General features: G+C 36.7%; 1 protein-coding gene across 1 annotated transcript in view; it reads right to left on the reverse strand.

Moving 5' to 3' along the window:
- The window catches only part of BNC2 (basonuclin 2), a 335,385-nt gene that overhangs the window by 25,477 nt on the left and 289,806 nt on the right, over positions 1 to 20,102 (reverse strand). The window lies entirely within an intron of this gene.

The following is a 20,102-nucleotide window of genomic DNA, read 5'->3' on the forward strand; positions in this document are numbered from 1 at the left end:
CATCTGATGGACATAGATAGTATAAATGTGTAAAAATGTTGTCTCTTAACACTGCCTTCTGATACCAAGGGAAAAATCCAGAGAGAATACACATCAGTAATCACTAGACTATCTGTTGTTAAATATACATTAAAAAGCATTTCACACTTTCATTTTTGCTAGTAAGCATGAGATTTGCCTGAAGGTAAGACTTAAAAATTCTGCAATGTAATGTCAGGCAATCCATTCCACCATGTATTGATAAAAAGATATTAAAATACTTATATAATGAATACATCATTTTATTGGCATCTTTCCTTTTGGGCAAGTTCTGGACATAACATCAGCACGGTAACTATAACCAACAAGCACTGTTGCATGCCATCAAATCAGAATTATTCCAGTTCTTCCTCATGCATTAAACAGTTTGAAATCCTTGCAAAGATACCCCTCTGTACTGTTTCTGATCTTTTTAAATCTTGACTCTCAACTTCAGAACACATTCAAACATTCTGGTTTACACATCACTGCAAAAACCTCCAGTTCTTATTTGATTAAGAAGGCAGCAAATATCTTTCAGTTTTTGCAATCTTTATTTATTTATTTGTTTGTTTTCAGAGTATTGATTCTTTCCTCCCCTCCCCAGAAGCTTCCTCTAGAGCACTGGAAAATGCCATTTGCCCCAAATGCATTTATTTGATTAAATCTTTATTATTATTGTTATTATTTTAGCTCTGATACGTGTCACCTTTCTAAATCCAGAGTTAATGGTGAAGGTCGATGCCATGTATGCTTCAGAACCTTGCTTGCCAATGCAGAATGTTTTGAAAGGTTCCACGCACAATAGATCACGATGAAACATTACAAGACTATGAAACCGTCAATGGTAAATAATTACAGAATATCCTTAGAAGAATTCTCACTGCATTCATGGAAATGTAGAGCACCAGAACCAATCTCTAAGAAGAAATTATCCAGCATGCATTTACACTGAAATGAAAGAAATGCCATCATGCAGATGCCGGTCCTGGTCTGAAGTATTAGTCAGGAAGCGTTCACACCTTTAAATACCTTTGAGCACTGTGGACATCCATAATTGTTATGCTCCCCCTGTTCTACCAGTCAGATGGAGGAGCATTTTAGAGGCGGTCTGCTATCTAGTAAAAATCATTCGGAACAAAAAACCAACAAGAATAATACCCCACAAACACCCAACAGATAAAGAAACAACACAGAGAACAGGTTTACTTTTGAAAGCTCTAAGATTATATTTTGCTCACTTCCCCCAACTTGCTTTGATTACTCTCCCCATGAATGCCACCTAAATTTCCTTGCATCAACTTCTCCTGCTACTTCCAGCTAGCCATACTGGTTCTGCTTTTGAGCAATTCTTGTGTGAAACTCAAAAAACAGTCACCTGTGAAACAATTTATGCACACACATTCCCAATCTGAAGCCACAAGTATTTATTGCTTCTAACTGTAACTTCAAGATGGAAATAACATTGTCTAATTTACACTGCTTGCATGTATTGAATTAGAACCCCTGACTGCAGCCAGCTGCAGGCTGCTTTGTAATGTACTACTGGTAGTAATTTGTTTTGTTTTTGCTTTAATTTGTAAATCACTCACAGGCTTATGTAGCAGATGGATGTTTTATAAAAACAGATATTTAAGTAAATAAAAATTAGATACAGCCCCTATGAGAATAACTCATGGGAATAGTAGGTACAGGTCCTGTAACTGCCACACATCAGTGGAAGATTACTTCGCACAGTCTCCCATCCTATGGCTGCAGATCTAGCTTTCTCTGTGCTCTGAGCAAGGAGACAATGCCCAAACACTGGGCTCTGTGAATGCTTTTGGGGAGGTATTTCACAGCAGAAGTCAGAGATGCTGGCAGTTGGCTACACGACCTAGTCGTCCATGAGATGCTACCGTTTTCCTTCCCATTCAGTCAATGACAGAACATTTTGGGTTTGCAGTGAAGAAGGACTTCAGCTTTCAGCTGTTGCTAAGTGCTACAGATCACAAAATTTGGCTGTCAAGTACTTGATTGTCAAGGGGTTACCTTCACTGTCACGTAAACAGCAAGGTCTCAGAAAGCTGGCCTTAAACACTCTCCGCCTACTTATACTGGTTGCATCAAGCTATATCTGGTTAATTCACAGCAATCATTTTTATTTCCCTAGCCAAAGTAAAAAGATATTGCACAGATGTCCATGCTTCTTACAAAACATACTACCTATGGATACTGTATGGCATATGCTTCAATATTTACATAGTGATGGTTTTCCATAAATTATTTTAAGTATGTACTACGCAAACCTAGATAAAGAATGAATAGGAATGTCATTTTTTGATAAAACTTAAAATTAACAAAAAATCTAACCATTATCCACTTTGAATTAAGCTATAACTAGCTAGGGATCTCTCTGTATATGGTAATACTTGATTAGAAGTTCAAGTCCTTTCTTACATATAATCGATTTCTTGTTTCTTACAATCTCTCATGCTAAATTTTTTCCCCAAAGCCATTAAATCATATCCACATTTAAATATTCCACGACAAAAGGTTCCAATTTATATTACTTTTTTCAGCTCACAACTGATTAAGCCAAGCCTCCTGTGACAATGTGTACAGCAAAGTCAGTGAACAGAGAGATACCACGGTGCGCATACAGCTTTACACCCCGCAGTAGACAAGTAAGCCTGATTTCTTCCTTCTTCACCCATAGAGCCTTGTTTTTTTAATTGTATTTTACATGCGTGGCTAGCTCTGAGTTTCAAACAGAAAAATTTTTAATCCCTAAATCATATAAAATCTAACCTTCAAGGATGCAAAACATAACCTTGGATGTTTTTCTTAATCTAAACACGCACTTGACTCTCTCTCTTCCAACACATATATGTGTATTGTTTTTATAGATAAAGATTCATATGCACACAAACTACATTAAATCTAGGCAGCAAAGGTGTAGTTAAATATGCTGAAGTTGCCCCATTTTTTGCTGCACGTGTTACAAAGAGATATGTTAGGATACATCTTGTCTTAAACTTCTACATCAGACAGAACAAGCAATGGGCTTCAAGATGATTATCTTGGATGATACAAACATGCTAAAGCAGAAGATGGGCACAAAATTCACTCTAATTTGTAAGAGCTTAATTGACGAGCACTATGAAGAAGATTCTTCATTTCCTGAGGGCCTTTAGGTTTTACAAATTTTAACCTTTCAATTCATCTTGAAAACCTTGCAATTTAAAAACTGCTTACTTAGAAAATAAGGATGATCTACAGAAACATACACCATAAACATACATTGTAAGCCTTGAACTTTGGTTACAAAATCAGTTTTTTAAAGTCTCACTTATACAAATAAGAAGCTGTATCAACCCCTGCATGCCTGTACAGTGTTTAACTAAATTTATACACAGGCACAAATATACATGTACATGTATATACACATCACAGACTTTTTGCAATTCTACTTTTATCTTACTAATTAACTTTTTGGCATAGGTAAAATAAAGTGTATATATGCTGCTGTCTGAATTCATAGTAAGAATTACAGAAGAGTTGAGATTACTTGGAAGGTTAAAAAACTCTACAATTGCTTCTTAAGCAAGGCTTTTGTGCTCAAAGTTATAAAGAAAAACACAGGGCCAGCTTTTGTATTTTACAATTTTTGCATATGCACTGTAAACTGTTGGTTTTATGCACATCAGTTAAGTATCCACATTGCAAAATATTACTTGGATATGTATTTGATTAATTAAATAAGCAAGCTTGGTGTTTAAAATATCACTTTCTTGTATGAGCCCTTCTTAAAGAGCTATAAATTTTCTAGCTCGATCTCTAAAAAACATTTTGAATGCAGCTGTAACAATTGAAAAGCAGACTGAAAGACATTCATTTGGTCATACCATAATTGCAAAGGATGGTTTTAATTAGGGTGTAGACAGAAGAAAAAAATCAACATTTGTTTCTAATAAAGAAAAGCCTACATAATTTCCATGATTTAGGGTTTGTTGTTTTTGTTTGGCTGAATTTCCCAGGAGCATCTCTTTGCTTCCCAATTAAATTTCAAGCTGTTACGCTATGGGTAGTCCTACTGCTCCCGGGGCAAAAGCAACCAAAGCTGTGTAGCAGCACACCCGCTTACATCTGTAGGGATATGAGTGGAAATGTGCAACCCTCTGACTTCAATGCAGCAGAAGTAAGCCCTGTATTTGGCTCTCCATATGACCGTTCACATACTCATTTTTCTGATAGGTGTTTTTTCCATGCTGAACCTAGCCCACCTTTGCTCTTGTAAACACACAAAAAAGTGTGCATACTTGCTTGCTGCGATTATACATGTGAAACTGATATAAAATTTAACACACCACCCTGCATTGAGCCATTGTTAAATTTTTTTCCCCTCATCTGTCACTACTCGTTCACCTCCCACCAGCCCCCCTGTTCCAACCGAAACCATATGAATAAACTCATGTTTAAGTGTCAGCAGTCCTCTCCTTGAGTTATTCTGCTGCAGCAGGAATGAACACAGTGCAGCTCTACTGAGTTCTCAGTCAATAATGGAAATCTTTATCTTTTGGCTTCACTGCAGCCTCCACTGCGCTAGAAAAATCAAAAGCGATAGATATTCTTCCCTTCAGACACCCCTTTCCCTCACCTACTGGAGTTGTTTTCTTTCTCCCAAAAAAACAGGCCGTGCATGAGAATGCCAGCTGCAGCAGATGGAGAAAAGTCACTCTTTTCCTGAAGTATCAAGTAAAAATGACACCAGCATTGTGCGTACAAGTGAAAACTAACATGAAGGAGATATTATTTACTCATAATTACACGTATGCTTGTACTTACCTTTGCTGCCAGATATTAACAGTGCTTAAATCTGGGTTTTATGCTTCATGTCTCCTTATCCATGTAGCATCAAAAACCTTTGCATTTTGACCTAAGACCTTTGCAAATTTTTACTAATTGATACTGTAGACACTGGGTTTGAAATCTGGCTGCACTTTAAATCTAGAGTAATGGTACTTCAAATCCAGAATAATTCCACTGACCATGCTGGAAAGTAATTTTGAATTAACTTAGCCCTGAAACACTACATTGAGCCAAATCTGCTTGAATATATACAGGGACATACCACCATGATGGAGCACAGTGGCTGTGTAACGATGCACAGGAGCGCTGCTCAACAGTTTCAGAGTGAAAGTGAGGAACACCATGTCCTGCTGAAACTGCAGATGGAACGTAAGGAGGTGGAATGCAATAACCGCAGCTGAAATCTAGCCAGGACACCGCCGTTAACCACCCACGCTCTTGCTAAATGGCCTACCGGGTCTTTACTGACCAAAAGTATGCAGGTCCTCTGTTTTATATCTCATCCTCAAGACACATGCCAGGAACACAGCTCCCTGCATAAGCAACCTGCTAGAGCTCTGGTTCTGGACTGGCTTATAGGGAGTGGTATCAAAAGACCGGATCCCCAACACACCGCACCCTTCAGGGACTAAAATTCCTTATTTCTTACAATCCTTTTTCATTTTTTAGGTTCACCAAACTTCGAAAAGAAAACACAACCAAAAAAAAAAAGAAAAAAAAAAAAGCAAACTTGACTACAGAGAAATTCAGAGCATTGCTATTCTGTCAAATACCAAATTGGGGGTCAGGAAAAAAGCCTCTTACCTTTTTCACAAAAGGAATCATTCTTTTGAACTCTTTCCTGCTCCTCCTATAAGTATATGCACCTCCTTGACTCCAGTAAAACTACTAGGGTGCAAGGGCATTAGTTTTAAATGCTTCTGATTTTTAAAACATATTGTTTGACTTTTGATAAAATATTCACTTTGTTAAGAAATGCTCTTGATTATGGACCAGATAAGAATGCATAATTCACAAGATGATCACTTTTTTTTTCTAGATAAAAATGTGTACAGCATTTTTATTTTTAAAACCATGATAGATCACTGTGGGGTTACAACATATTTAATCACAGCAGTTTCAGCTTCATTTAATCATGGAAACTGCATCAAGCATCTTTGCAACTGGGCGCCTGACAAGTTTTTTCACAGGAAACCTCTGTCCACACTCAGAGAATAATCTAAGCACTGTCAGAACTCAATTCTCCTCTTGCTTTTTGAAATTTTACAATAGTATAACTCCTATGATGTCAGTGAAATTTGTTTTACAGCTGTCCTGTTGGTGGGGGGGAAAAAGAGATACAACTGCCATCTATTAAAGATCTGTCACTTATTGATAACAGTGGAGCTTCTGTTAGCAAACAGAAACATTGCGTAGGCAGTTTTAAGGAGATTCAAAGTAATCTTTCAGCACTGGCCATCAACCCATTATCTTGCATTTATTTTGAATTATCAGTGCCAATTCCCAAGAATTTTGCCCCTTGCCTATGACAAATGTCATAAATTTTCAAAGGCAAGTATTCGCTCCCCTTACCATCTGCTATGGTTCGGTTTCTCACAGATTTCTAAAGACTTTACCCAAGGAAATGAATGTAAACTGACCAGATGCTTTATGGTATCTGTAAAAGAAACCATTTTCTAATGTACACTCAAGGTGAGGCAAATTTTCTCACATTCGCAGTAGAAAATATCAATACTTCATAGAAATCAAGCATTGAAATCCCTTAAAAAGCTTTGAAGTTTAGAATGCTGAACTTCAAATCTAGAGGAACATTTTCTGAAAAATCATTTCAATATCTCTGAAGCAGCTTTGCCACCAGCTTGCTGTGAGTGAGGGTGCCTGCTCCTAGGCAGATATGGCTTCTAGAAGCAATGAGATCACCAACTGCGCTGTGCATGAAGTAAAAAATTTTAGAGTGTATAAGCTGTTGTGGGGACTCTTCAGGGTACAGACACATTGGGACAGGAAAGGATCAAAACACTGAAATAATTCCAGGTGTAATTTTGGCAAGCCAGGTGGATAGGAAATAATTACCTTGCACACAACCATAGTCATGACTGATCTACGTTTGCATCTTCTTGAATTTTTGTATATATAGTTGCACATTTTGGTAAGCTATATAAGAAAACTTGCCTTTCACTGGATTTAGCAGGCTACTTAAATCTCTCTTCTATGCCTCAGTTTCACCACACTGACAGAATGATGTAAGTTTTATGGGAAAAAAAAGAAGCAATCACAAAGAGCAACAATGAATTATTTTACGTGCTATATACATGATCACAAGAGACATCCAAGTTTCCTTCAGCCAAGACCTTCTCCAATTATCACAATACGATAATACAAACAATTCATCATGTCTTACATCCCTGCATCTGTTCCATACAACATGCAACTGTACCAAAAGCACAGAAAGATATCTATTAGTCAAGTCAAATAAGATTATTTGACAGACCTTTTCTCACTTTAAATCTCAGTTCACCAAAGCCATAACCCTAACTGGAAAATTCAAGCAACAAAACGTTATTCTTTCTTGACTTGTAAGTAAAAGTTCTAAAAAAATCAGTAAGAGATCTGCCTAACCAGTGTCATTCCAATGGATTAAGAAGTTTTCCAGTGTTTTATCATTGGAGTAAAATTGCCAATAGTTGGATTTAATTACAAGCTTGGTTTTCTGATTGAACACCAAATTGTGCCTCAATAAAGGGATTCATCTGTATACTATATGCTGGGTATTTGAATGGCAACAGAACCAGGAGATTGATTTCCACAATTAGTATTCATTAGGGGATTACGCATTATTACTTGCAATATATATGACACAATCTTAATGAGGCCTTTTTTTTTCTTTATTTTCATTGTTTACCTAAAAAATTTACACCAAGAAAAACACATGCAACATAGGTGACTATCCGATGCAGAAGGGAGAAAGTGCAGAACTTATACAAAAAAAGGCAGAGGTCACTGAAACATATAAAATGCTGTGATACATGAAGAGCACATCTTACATGCGCTGAAATGCAAAAGAAAGTGGGAGAATTATATTACAGTGTACGAAGTAATAATAACTGTGCCTGCATGTCTTAATACCCTCTTGTCCCAGCAGTCCTGACTTTCTAGGCAGCCCACTTCTCCACATTAACAGTAGTCATTTGGAGAGCAGCAAACGTGCCATTAGAAGCACTTTTACAAGTGTATATTCATCCACCAATTAGCTTAATGTGGCCGCTTTCTGCATATTTTCTATCCAGGCTTGCACAAATCTTATTAATATTTCCCCCTAGCGCTTTGACAGATTACCTTGTCATTATGCATCCTGGAGCCTTTTAAACAATATGGGTAAACTACTGTTTGCGAGGTTAATGACAATTATCCCCTAATTACTGCATAAGTCACTCAGTCCACTTTATCTCATAGGCAGGGTTCTGCTCTGTGTATCTGCCATTGTGTCACTGTAAATGAATCTTGTATAGCTATGTTTATCTGTCGTTGCCTTGTAAATTACATTGACAGAAGAATGAACAAATTACCGTGTGTCATCACTTAAAATACAGCTTCTGATAAAAAAAAAATGTCCCACAAGCACAGCACTTGAATTTTAGCCTGATCACAATTAGTATACACAAGTTTAATTTTTTTGGCGATATATTTAGAAGTGCATGGGACACATGCACAGTGTGGTGGTAGAAGGCTCTGAAGTGGTAAGTCTAAGGGCAGTGAAACAGAGAAACACAGAAGGCTACACTACTAGTAATTCCATGATCACCTCCTGAGAACTCTTCTGCTAATTTAACAGTTGATAGATGAGGCAATGATATTTTCCGAACAAACTCACATTCACTGCTGTGCCAAGTTCCACAATTTCCATTGTTTCTGACCACATCTGCAAAGGTGTTTTTTTTTAGCAGAAAAATACAAACTGAAGTTGGAACAGCAGCAGTGCCCACAAAACCAGAATCGATGCAATTCAGAACAGTATCAAAGAAGATTAATAATTTGGATCATGTCTGCCCTGACCAATTCTAGTGACTCCAAGAGGACTGCTCGGAGCAGAAGCCAGGGCAGAATCTGGCAGCCAACACCTCCATCAATGTATTGATTTCAAAAATAAAATAAATTAGCACATTGCCTACTCTTTTCTATAGTGCCTGTGCACTGGGTCACCTCCTTGGTGTAATTAGAGTTCAATAGAGAGAGAGAGTTAAAAAAATTCCAAGTTCAATTCACAGATTGAGGTATTTCCACCTTAGGAGAGGAAGGAAAAAATGGCAAATATCAGCTTCCCGACATCTTTCTTTTTCAAGTCAAAGCTAAGACAGGACAACATCAAAATCAGGTTTGCTCTGCTTTGAAAAATAAAGTTGACTTCTTGTTGATCTTGATTACTTATTTCACCAATGACACCTTGATGACTTTAACACAAAGCACAAATTCAGCCAGTGTTCAGAAGCAAAAAACATCTAGACCTCAGTGTGGTATATAAGAACAAAAATTATACGGTAAAAATATTTGGCTTTTACTTAATGCTTCTTCCTACAAGAAGTTTGGCAAAACAATTGCTTAACAGCCACAGGAACCACAGTCCTGTGGAACTGTGGAACAACAAAGACGATGCAGTTCCAGTGCAGGCCTTTTATTCTAGTTTTGCAAAATCCTTTTATTCTAGTTTTGGATTGCCAGAAATCACATTAATTGCAGAAATTTAATAATGAGTGTGATTCTGATTGTGACTTGGGCTTCAGATTTCTTGTCCTCAAGCTTGGTGCAGTCACAGCACATGAACTTCCTCTCACCAATAACTTGAGCAGACATTGAACCATCTCCCTCAGGACAGACATTTAACTCTTAGAACAAGGTATTTCTCTGCTTTCCAGACAAACAGATGATTCATGAAGTGAGATGCTCTTTCGGTTAATCAGACAAAACTGTCTGCCACACAGCTTGCAGAAAAATGGTATATAACAATAGGCATGTCATCCCTGCATCCTGCAATAAGTTTACATTGTAATGCATTTTAACAGCCTTGAGGATGTACTTTATTATGCATACATTCAAGAATGATATATGCATTAATGTAATATAGTTCTGCATTCACATATTTAATATCTATTTGATTATGTCTTATATTTTACATACCTTCTAATTTAGCAAATCTTGTCATTTTATAAACATCCTAAAATATGTTCAACATGAACTTCTGATTAAATGCCAGGAGGAAAAGATGCAAAATGAAACAAAATTATGATTCCCAAAAGGAAACAATATGAACCCGCTTAAGCTGCTGTGCAAGAAAAAGAAAAGTCAGTATTCTCCAACTTGTGATTATTTTGTGAAATTCAGTAGGTTATTCTAACACTGAAAACCTCTCAATCATAGTAAAATGTACGTTTATTTTGCTGTATTATGATAGTGTAATATTCCGAACAAATAGGCACACTGAGATACAACAGAATTGCCAACATTACTTAAAATAACAGTGGTTTATATGGAACATAGGTGAGGACAGCACCTCTGGCCACGCTTTTAGTATAGGCTGGAAGAAAAGGTTGTACTGAAATGGTAAGAAAATGTAACAGCCATCACTGCCACAGATAACTAAAAAGACTGATCAATTTTGAGTAAGTACTACCTCAAGGGTTTTGGTCCCACTAAGATTGATCTTTGTGTCTGTCCTGTGTTCAGTCAATGCAACTTTCAGCAGGGTACCCACTGCAGAAATAAATGGAAGTGCTGCAGTAATCCTCCACCCTCCCTCCAAGTATGTTATTTTCTCTCAAAGTTGAAGGAAAAGGAAACCCAATGTGGCTGATGGTAAAGTGCTAGGCAACAGATGGTTTAAAATGCTTAAAGACACAGAATACTGTTATTGTTGTGTACAGCACCATTTGAAGAAAAAAAAAAAAAAAAAAGTATTTCTAAGTCATTAGTATTTCTCTTTGATTTGGGAGATTTTTGGCCTCTGACCTGGGCTAATAGCACAGAAAGCCTGCAAAAGAGAGACATGCTGTTATCGACTTGTAACTGACAATTTGGAGTTGTCCCACCAAATAAAGGACTAATACCTGGCTTCTGTGCAGGAGAAAGTGTGCCCTGATACAACATTAACCTTTATCTGTATTTCCTAAAGGAAATGGCTGTTTTTAAAGCAAACTGTGAGGCTGATTTAACTGATTTTTTTTATTTTTATTTTTATTTTTTTTGTCAAATAAACTCTTGAAAAATAACAGAAAATAACAGAATGAAATTAAGTGACAGCTAAGAAATTAGGGAGGAGAAATGCAGCTATTCGTTCTAGTTACGATCTTTTAAAAAATCAATTTACTTGGCAGTTTTTATTTTTGCACATTTTGGGTTTTATCAGCTTTCTTCAAACAGTCTCTAGAGACACTGAGTTACTTGCAGAGATCTTAGTTTATTAAGAAATATTATTTACATAGGTATTATTCATCTTTGCTGCAGATCTTTTACATTTAAATGGAAGCATGTACCTTTGATCTAAACTTGATTCAAAAAGCTAAATGATACTTTGTATGGACATAGATCAGCATGTGGTAAAGGTTGAGGTAAGCAAGAAAGCACTAAAAAATTGAAAATGTACATTGTGTTAACAAGACAGCTCAGTCAGTTTTACTTACAAGAGGAAATTCTGAAGAGGAACTTGAACATTTAGGATTATACTAAAGACATTGTTTTTCTTTATCAATTTTCTTTGTCTTCTGTTTATCAATTTCACACGTTATGGAGTTTTACCTGATTCTCAAGTCTACAACAGTAGAGGACAAATAAATAAACTTTTCATGAGCAATTAACCCTGAGGAGGACACTGGACAATATGTAGCGTATATACAGTATGGACTGGACAAATAGAATCCAGTATGGACTGGACGAGAAGAATGAGTGAATACTAAATGTTGGAGATTAACAAGAGCCATTCATTGGCCTGACTGTTTAGGCAGAAATCTCTTCCTTCATACATAATGGAAGTTCTGCTTGAGTAAATTCTTCAAAGTCAAGCCATGCTGAAGCCTATGTCACCCCTCTCATTCTCCCAGACGAATTGCCTGGTATGGTTTGACAGACATAAGCATTTAAGTGAACATACTTCATGTGCAAAAAATCTTCATTATTTTTGGTTTGCAGCTTCAAAGCTACTGTTTGAACTACAGGTGCAAAATGACCTAATGCTTGAAAATTCGAACTGAGGAGTCAAATTATACCTTTTTACAAAGTTTAAAATTGGACAAAAAATATTGAAAATACATCTCATAAACTACAAGCATTTGCCAACTGAAAAGAAAAGCAATCCTTTTTTTATGTTTAGTATCTTTTCATACTGAGATCTTAGAGATAAGAGATGGAAGTAGGCAAACTAGTGACTATGGCACTACCTGAGGAAATCGAAGCTTTATTCCCTGATTCAATAGACACTTTCTATGTATTCTGGGCAAATCACAGCCCTTCTATGAGTCAGTTATCTTTCAACTGGTAACGGATATGTTACTAGGTAAAAATGCACTGTAGATTTTGAAAGGCTGAATTTGGTGGAGCCCTGAAGATCTGTACCCTTGAAAAAACAGCTTACTGTAAAGCAGACCTGGCTTTATGAATATTCAAACAACTCTTTTCTATGATAAGATTTAATAGGAATAGAACTCTGAAAGAATTGAAAAGACAAATTTTGGAAGAGAACCGCAACAAAATTCACACCCGTTCTTTTCAGTGGAAGACAGTGGAACACGTCAGTTCTATTGTATGCAGACAAATAAGCTGTTCTGTCAATGAACGTCTTTTCTAGTTCAATCTCTTAGAGAACAACCTTTATCATACTACATTATTATTGTTTCATCCATGTTTATGATATTCAGAACTTCCCATGTGAAATAGTTCTCAAATAAAAATACTAATCCCACTTCCTCAGATGGACACCAATGAACTGTCTTTAGTTGAACTTTGTAACACAGAAAACTTTGAGGGAAATAACAGTGCTCATACTTACAAGTTTCTTTGGATAACTTTACGAGCCACCCTCATTACCCCAGAGAACAGATGATTTAATACAGAAGAGGCTCTCCTGAATACAACTATTTGTTGAGAAGCAAATAAAATGAATTTTTTTCATAAAAAAAAGAGAGCCGTAAGAATAGCTTGGCAAAGTGTAAGCAAAAAGTAACTTTTAATGTCTTTGGCAAATCCCCAGCTCTTAGTAATGGCATCCAAACTTGGTTCAAGTGTGGGTGATAAAGCAGGTTTAGAGTTGCCTTTCAACTTTTACTTTTTAATAATAAAAAATCAATATACAGAGGATTACAAGCCTCTTGGTTTTGATTTTGTATATCAAAAGCAAAAGACTGACAAAGTTACAGTGGTGTATGAAACTCCTCAGGCCACAGTTACAATGCAAATATTTTTTACTCAATTTATTTATGGCACTCCACTGAGAAGCTAAAATACATTATTAAAATAAAATGAACAATCTTTTTATTTGTTTTTTTTTTTTAACCCATATATAGGTATACATATCTTACCTGGAAATGCAATCCTGAATATACATTTCTAAATCCCAGAAACGTAACAGATTACAATTCAGATCCTAAATTAATCATAGAAGTCTATTTCAAAGCAAAACAAGGAATAGCCTGGACAGCAGCCTGCATTTAAACAAAAATGCTCATATAGGGCCAGACTGCACTATGGAGTAAAGGGAAAGTATCATGGTGTACAAAAGAAATGACCAAGTACATCTCACCAATCAGAGCCTCAGTGCTGGTAAGGTCTAAAATAAAACTGTTTGAACAGTTTTGTGAAGGAAGTCAAACTCTCTGTTTCACTATTCACAGCCAGACCAACTGAGCCTGGAACAAATGCGATAGTAACATGGGTGATCTCATATGGATAGAAGGCCATATTCCTGCAGTCTTGAAAAAGGCAAATGGAAACTGAAGCCTGCAAGCCGGTGTCAACTTTGCTCACACAGAACAGTAAGGTCAAACCTGTAGAGGGATCTGTAATACTCACAGTCAATGGAGTTACCATTTGTAAGCTTAAATGGAGTTACTGTTTTTAAGTTATTCAAAACATTCTTTTATGTCTTGCAGTTTTCTTTGCAAGAAAGAAAGCTGCCAAGTGTTTAGGAGGGCAACATTAGTGTTGTTATGTGATCAACTCATGGAATTATTTTTTACTTTTTTTTTTTACTTTTTTTTAAAGTGAACTGCAGAGTAATTAATTCAATTTGGTGGAGCTAAACAGGCAAGGTTACCTATAACATGGTGGTCTCAATCCACATGAGTTTGAAGGAAGGGACCACACCTTCTAAAACCCATTAATCAAATCAGATTACTATGCGTGATTCTCCATAGGAACATCACAGCAGTGTGAGCATGTTAAAACAGTTATATTGTGGTACAAATGTAGCAGCAAGGACACAGCAAACACCAGCAGCTGTAGATCAGAACGTGCAGTATTGTGTTATGCTTGCTTCCCAATGATCTCAAGGAAAAAAAGACACTGAAGACTACGCTCACACAAAGAAGGCAATGTAGGCACTGCACTAAATACTGCATTACTGCACCACGTTTTAGAGAAGACTAGCATTCTTAGGTCAGTGCAGGGCTTCCTCTTCAAGTGAAGTCCTAGGAGGGGAAATAATACGAGGAAAGAAAGAATGAAGCTGCACTGTCAGAACAGGAGGTCGGAAAGGTTTGGAAAGAAGTGGTATAAACTACATGTAGGAATTATGAGAGAGGATAAAGCAATAGACTAGTCTTTCTGCCACTGGCCTCACTGCTCACGCATCTCTTTCTTTTCTAGTGTGAGCAATAAGATCTAAGGCTACAGAGCACCTTCCTATAGCATAACCATCCATAAGCAAATACTGACTGGGCCCATGCCAGAACAGTAAAAGCACCATTCACTTAGTATTTTTAAGCACTTTGTACTGTACATAGCTCTCTAAGGAAAATTGATTTCCATAATGACCTGTTTTCATCTGAAGTTACTGATGATGCTATAAACCACAATAGTTTCTCTTGAGCCTTGCAGTGGAATTTCAAATTCACTTCAAGAAGACCACGTGTTAGCCAATGCTTGAGGAATACGGGCATGTACTGCAAAGCATGTTAGTTGGGTCAGGTTTTCTATCAGAGAGTAATAACCCCAGATGACAGTTTCAGAGTTTGAAATAATTGTACACACACAATTGTAAACACGTACACACACACACACATTTCATATATTTTATCTAAGTTTTCCAGAGAATCCTACATATCATTTAAGCTCTTTGATCTTCACCCTACTACGATCTAGATACAAGTTCTCTAGTCAACAATGAGACAGAATTCGCTGACAGAATTACAGAAAAGTTTATTGGACTTTATCTGATTTATTTTATTTTATTTTGCAGGATAGTCAAAGCACTGTTGTATTCTCTTCTGTCATTTCACTTATCTGGCTTGGATTTTGTGTTCTGTGTGACTTGACTGCTACTACATTTGAACCAGTGTAGGAGAAGCAGATCTCTTGCTGAGCAGGACTTCCAATCAAGAATAAGCTAACTGACAGAGGAAGGGAGAAAAGAAGGTGGGGTGGGATACGTCATGTTGAAGATAAATTTCAGAGAAATTACAGCAACGTCACAATACACTACATACATTTTAGAATTATTTAATGTCTGTGTAATGTGAACATGAGAAGAAGAAATTTCCTATCAGGTTAAAGCACAATAATTACCACATTTTAAGAGATGCTTATGACAGGTGAAGACCTTACACTCTAATGACTCCTTCCGCTACTCCTGATACAACGTATATAAACCATTGTTTTAGTACAGAAAATACAGTTTTCAAAACCTGCGATAAAGCCTTAGTGACGCAGGACTAAGGAGAAGTACGTAAGTGTCCCCCAGCCTCACGTGGAAGCGCTTGTCAGGAATGCAGATGCTGGTGACATGTGGCTCGCTGGGGACTGAGCGCTCCACTGGTTCAATAAGGCTACAAAAGTGCAACAGGCCTCGATGTCAGTTACATGGTTTTACATACCTACCATGTCAGTGGTTCTCTGCCTCCCTGGGAATTTATTCAGATATAAGTGTATTCAGACCATAACAATGTCTTCTACCTGCCAGAAAGCTAGAAAAATACCCACCTTTTATGAATCTACAGTGCATGACTGTTGGTGTTTTACATGTTGGGAGGGGGAGAAAGGGAGAGTGAAGGAGAGAGAAAGGAGGCAGGGAAGGGGAGCAAGAGAAAGAAAAAGGAGGGAGAGAAAGAAAAAGGAACAGCAAGAAGGTGAGAAAGAGAGGGAGAAAGAGAGAAGATTTCCAGAGAATTCGCCTGCATTTTTTAAATTTCTCAACAAGAAATCCACCTGTCTAAGAGCTAATTCTAAGTTGCTGCAAGTACAGAAGAATATAGAATAATAGAATAATATTGTCTGAGCCAGGTTCCTGAACACATTCACTTACTTTTTTATTTAAAAGGTCTCATGTTCAAATATGCGTTCAACTTAGATGAGCAGCCCAGCAGATGTAAAGCTGCTCATGTGGGTTATGGTTACACAGCCAGGGCCCAAACCATTTAATTTCTAGAAGCAAATAGACACAGCAGTCAGCAGAACCCGTAAGTGCTGGAAACATGGTGATTAGGGATTAGATATCTGTACATTTTGCACACGAATGCTGGGTATCAATACAGAAAAATTCTAATGGCATTAGTGACCCTCAAGGCCCTCTTACACCACATTAATCACTGAGAGAACAACACAGAGAGCTTTTACTGTGCTGCAGCCTTTTCTTTTTCTCTGTTTCTCTAATTCTGATGACATTGTCAGTTATAGAGACTAGTAAAGTCAGTTATTAAGAACTGCTTTTTAAATCATTGCCTGTCCATGATGCAAGTTAAAATTTTGAATAAACTCGTATACCCAAAATTATACCTTTCGCCTTTATCTGGATGCCCAGATGCCCAGATGTTATCAGATGCAGAAGCAATGGGACATACAAACATAGTATTTCTGCTGCTATTAATCACCACAAAGAAATAATATAAACAAAACCTTTCAAAATTTTCATAATTCTCCTAAAAACTCAACCAATTGCTGTAAAACATTGTCCTCATGCACATGAAGTCATCTCAAACTGTGCAATAATTAAGAAGTGATGCATAATTTTGCAAACATTTTGCAACACTTCTCAGAAAACCACAAAATACTAACCGTATCTATACAAACAGCTTGTTATTACTGTGGGAATTTGGATTGCTTAGAAACACAACAGGAATCAAATCTCTGGTATTGGCTTTCATGCATACATATCAAGACCTAATGTGGAATAGGGTAGCAACTGTAAATGCCATCTGAAATTCTTACCGTCCTTACCATTAGCAAGGTTACGTGCCAAATGACACAGTAGTTAAAAATTTATTGTTTTGAAAGGAGAAGGGAATTAGCAGTGCACTGTTGAAATGATATATCGAGAAGAAACCTACTCTGTTTTTTCAGTTTTATTTCCCATGTTTGTAGGGATAGAAGTGACACACTGCTTTTCTTATGATCCACTGTGAAATGTACATAAACGCAATGACAGCTAGACTATTACGAAGACACCATACAAGCGTGAAGATGAGACATGCAGCAGTAGCTGTCTTTTGTATCAAGTGTAAATGGAAGGAGTTTGGGAGGTCTGAGTGTGACATGAAGGTGTACCTTGTAAGAAAGTTAGCGTGTTAAATATGTTCGACAAAACGTTCTAAGTTTGAATCCATAGAATCATAGAATGGTTTGTTTTGGAAGGGACCTTAAAGATTATCCAATTCCAAGCCCTTGCTGTGGGCAGGGCTGCCACCCACCAGCTCAGACTGACAAAAGGCCCCCATCTAACCTGGCCTTAAATGCCTCCAGGGATGAGGCACACACAGTTTTTCTGGGCAGCCTGTGACAAGGACTCACCACCCTCTGAGTAAACAATTTCCTCCTAAATCTAACCTAAATCTCCCCTCTTTTAGTTTAAAACCAATCCCCTTTGTCCTAACACTCTACTCACTGATAATGAAGACCTTCCGTCTTTCCTTTAGGCCCCCTTGAAATAAGGATAAGCCTTCTTGATCTTCTGAACCAGGTTTGTTTGTTTGTTTGTTTGTTTGTTTGTTTTAAGTTTTGGCCCAAAACCATGATATAAGTGATAGTAGTATAAGAGTTTGCCCAAGCTTGGCATTTTTCTTCCTTGTCATGGTGGTTCATTTTTGATAGAGAGAATAATGGCTTGTGGTGAGCAGAGAATAATTTTACCTTCAGTGTTTTGTTTAAATATTCTGAAATGAGGTTATAATACATAGATAAAACAAGTTGCAAAATTATGAAGTGTGTGTAGTACTTTGAATAATTTTATAATTAGTATATATCAGTATTATACACTGTATAATCTGTCTGTATCAGTGTTCTACACAGCACGTTTTCTCTAAAAATCGCAATTTTTTATTTAATAGTGAATAAAAAACTTATAAATAAATTCCTGTGATCTAGCCAAACTAGCTGAAGTTTCTTCCCTTAGCATTTACTGATCATTACTTTTTAATTAATAATTTGATAGTTAAGCATGCCCTTTGTTTTGGTTTTAATTGGAAAAGAAGGAGAGATGCCTGCACAAGTACAAGAAGAAAAATAAGACTAATTCACTTACTAAACACTACTTAATATTTAATTAAAAAAAAAAAAAAAAAAAAAAAGAAAAGAATTTCTCTTTTGTTCTGAACTTCAAATAATGTAGAAAAAGTGCTAGAAAAGCTTCAGATAATCAGAATGCATGTGGCCAAATCTGAAATTTGCGTTGTTCACTTGAGTATCATTTCTAGGGTAAATCATTCATTTCTATTTATTGAGGTCACTCAGGTGGGTAAATGCATCCTGAATAAGAACCTCCCAGTTCCTTGGTATTCACTGTTTTTTTCTACTGTCTTTCTAGACGTGGCTTTCACAGAACATGGCTAAATAAACCTATTTTCTTCCTGTAGATAAAGCACCTTAATGAGAATGCCTAAGCACGATATTGGAAAATTGTTCTCTCTACAGCAGATGGGACTTTGCTGTTTCTACTAAAATTTCAAACATCACATTTTTCTGGTAATTTACTGTTTGTGATACAACAGAAATAAAGCAACCTAAAAAACCAGTAAATGAAACAAAAATCGGTATCAAACGGAATCAGTCATTTATGTGGTAAATGATTTATAGATATGTGAGGGGGATACCCAGGATATAGTTCTCTGTGCAGACATAAAACACAGTTTTATTTAGTACATCATCTTTCAAGCAAGTTGTATCCCAAAATGCTGCACAGACTTATATCCTAGTGTTACGCTGATACTGTAAATAACAGCAGAGGGAAAAATTATGAGGCACAGGTAAAACGAATGTTTTCAGCTGAGACCTGAAAGAAATAGAGATGCCAACAAAGTGTGGAGTGCATCTAAGAACACAAACGAGAGAGGAAAAAGGGCATGCATGAGCTCTGAGAAGAAACCTGTGGTGAGAGATGAAGGAAATCGGCTGCCAATGAGCTGAGCCAGCACAGTAGGGCTAGGGAAATTATGGTAAAACTTTTGCCACCTTATGAAAGAATCTGCAGTCTCTATTGAAGTAGACAAGAAAGATGCCTAACTATCCAGGAACAGAATTTGTCTCTCTCACTTGATTCATGCTGATATAAACTGTGAATTCAAATAATGTTTTCTCTGTGTAACTAACTGGACATAAAATTTGACTTTTGTGGATCAATCCAGTTGATCAAAAATATGTTCTGTTTTGTTTTGTTTTAAAAATATTTAGGAACAACCACATATGTAATTTGTGGCAAATCCTGAAGAGTATGTTAAATGAAGAACAGAGGAAGTAAATATGGTTGCAATTTTTCTATGCACATATGGTGATATAAAAACAATGCCACTTGCTGGAACAGGTTGGCAGAAAAAACTTTTAATGAATCTGATAGAGAAGTTCCCTACTCTTAACATCAAACACAGTAAAAGGTAATTTTTTAGGTACAGCCACATAAGAAACACTGTTTCACGTCAGTTCTCACAAAAATTACCTAAATCTGGCAACGGATCGAATTTCAAGTTCTAAATTAAGTGGATGCTAACAGAGGCTTAATTAAGAAGATACAGGCTTTCCTAGGTTTAGGTGTTTTATTATGATGTTTAAAA

Source organism: Centrocercus urophasianus, unplaced genomic scaffold (assembly GCF_019232065.1).
Source record: "Centrocercus urophasianus isolate 14NV4802_14NV808 unplaced genomic scaffold, USGS_Curo_1.0 seq_27, whole genome shotgun sequence".
NCBI lineage: Eukaryota > Metazoa > Chordata > Aves > Galliformes > Phasianidae > Centrocercus > Centrocercus urophasianus.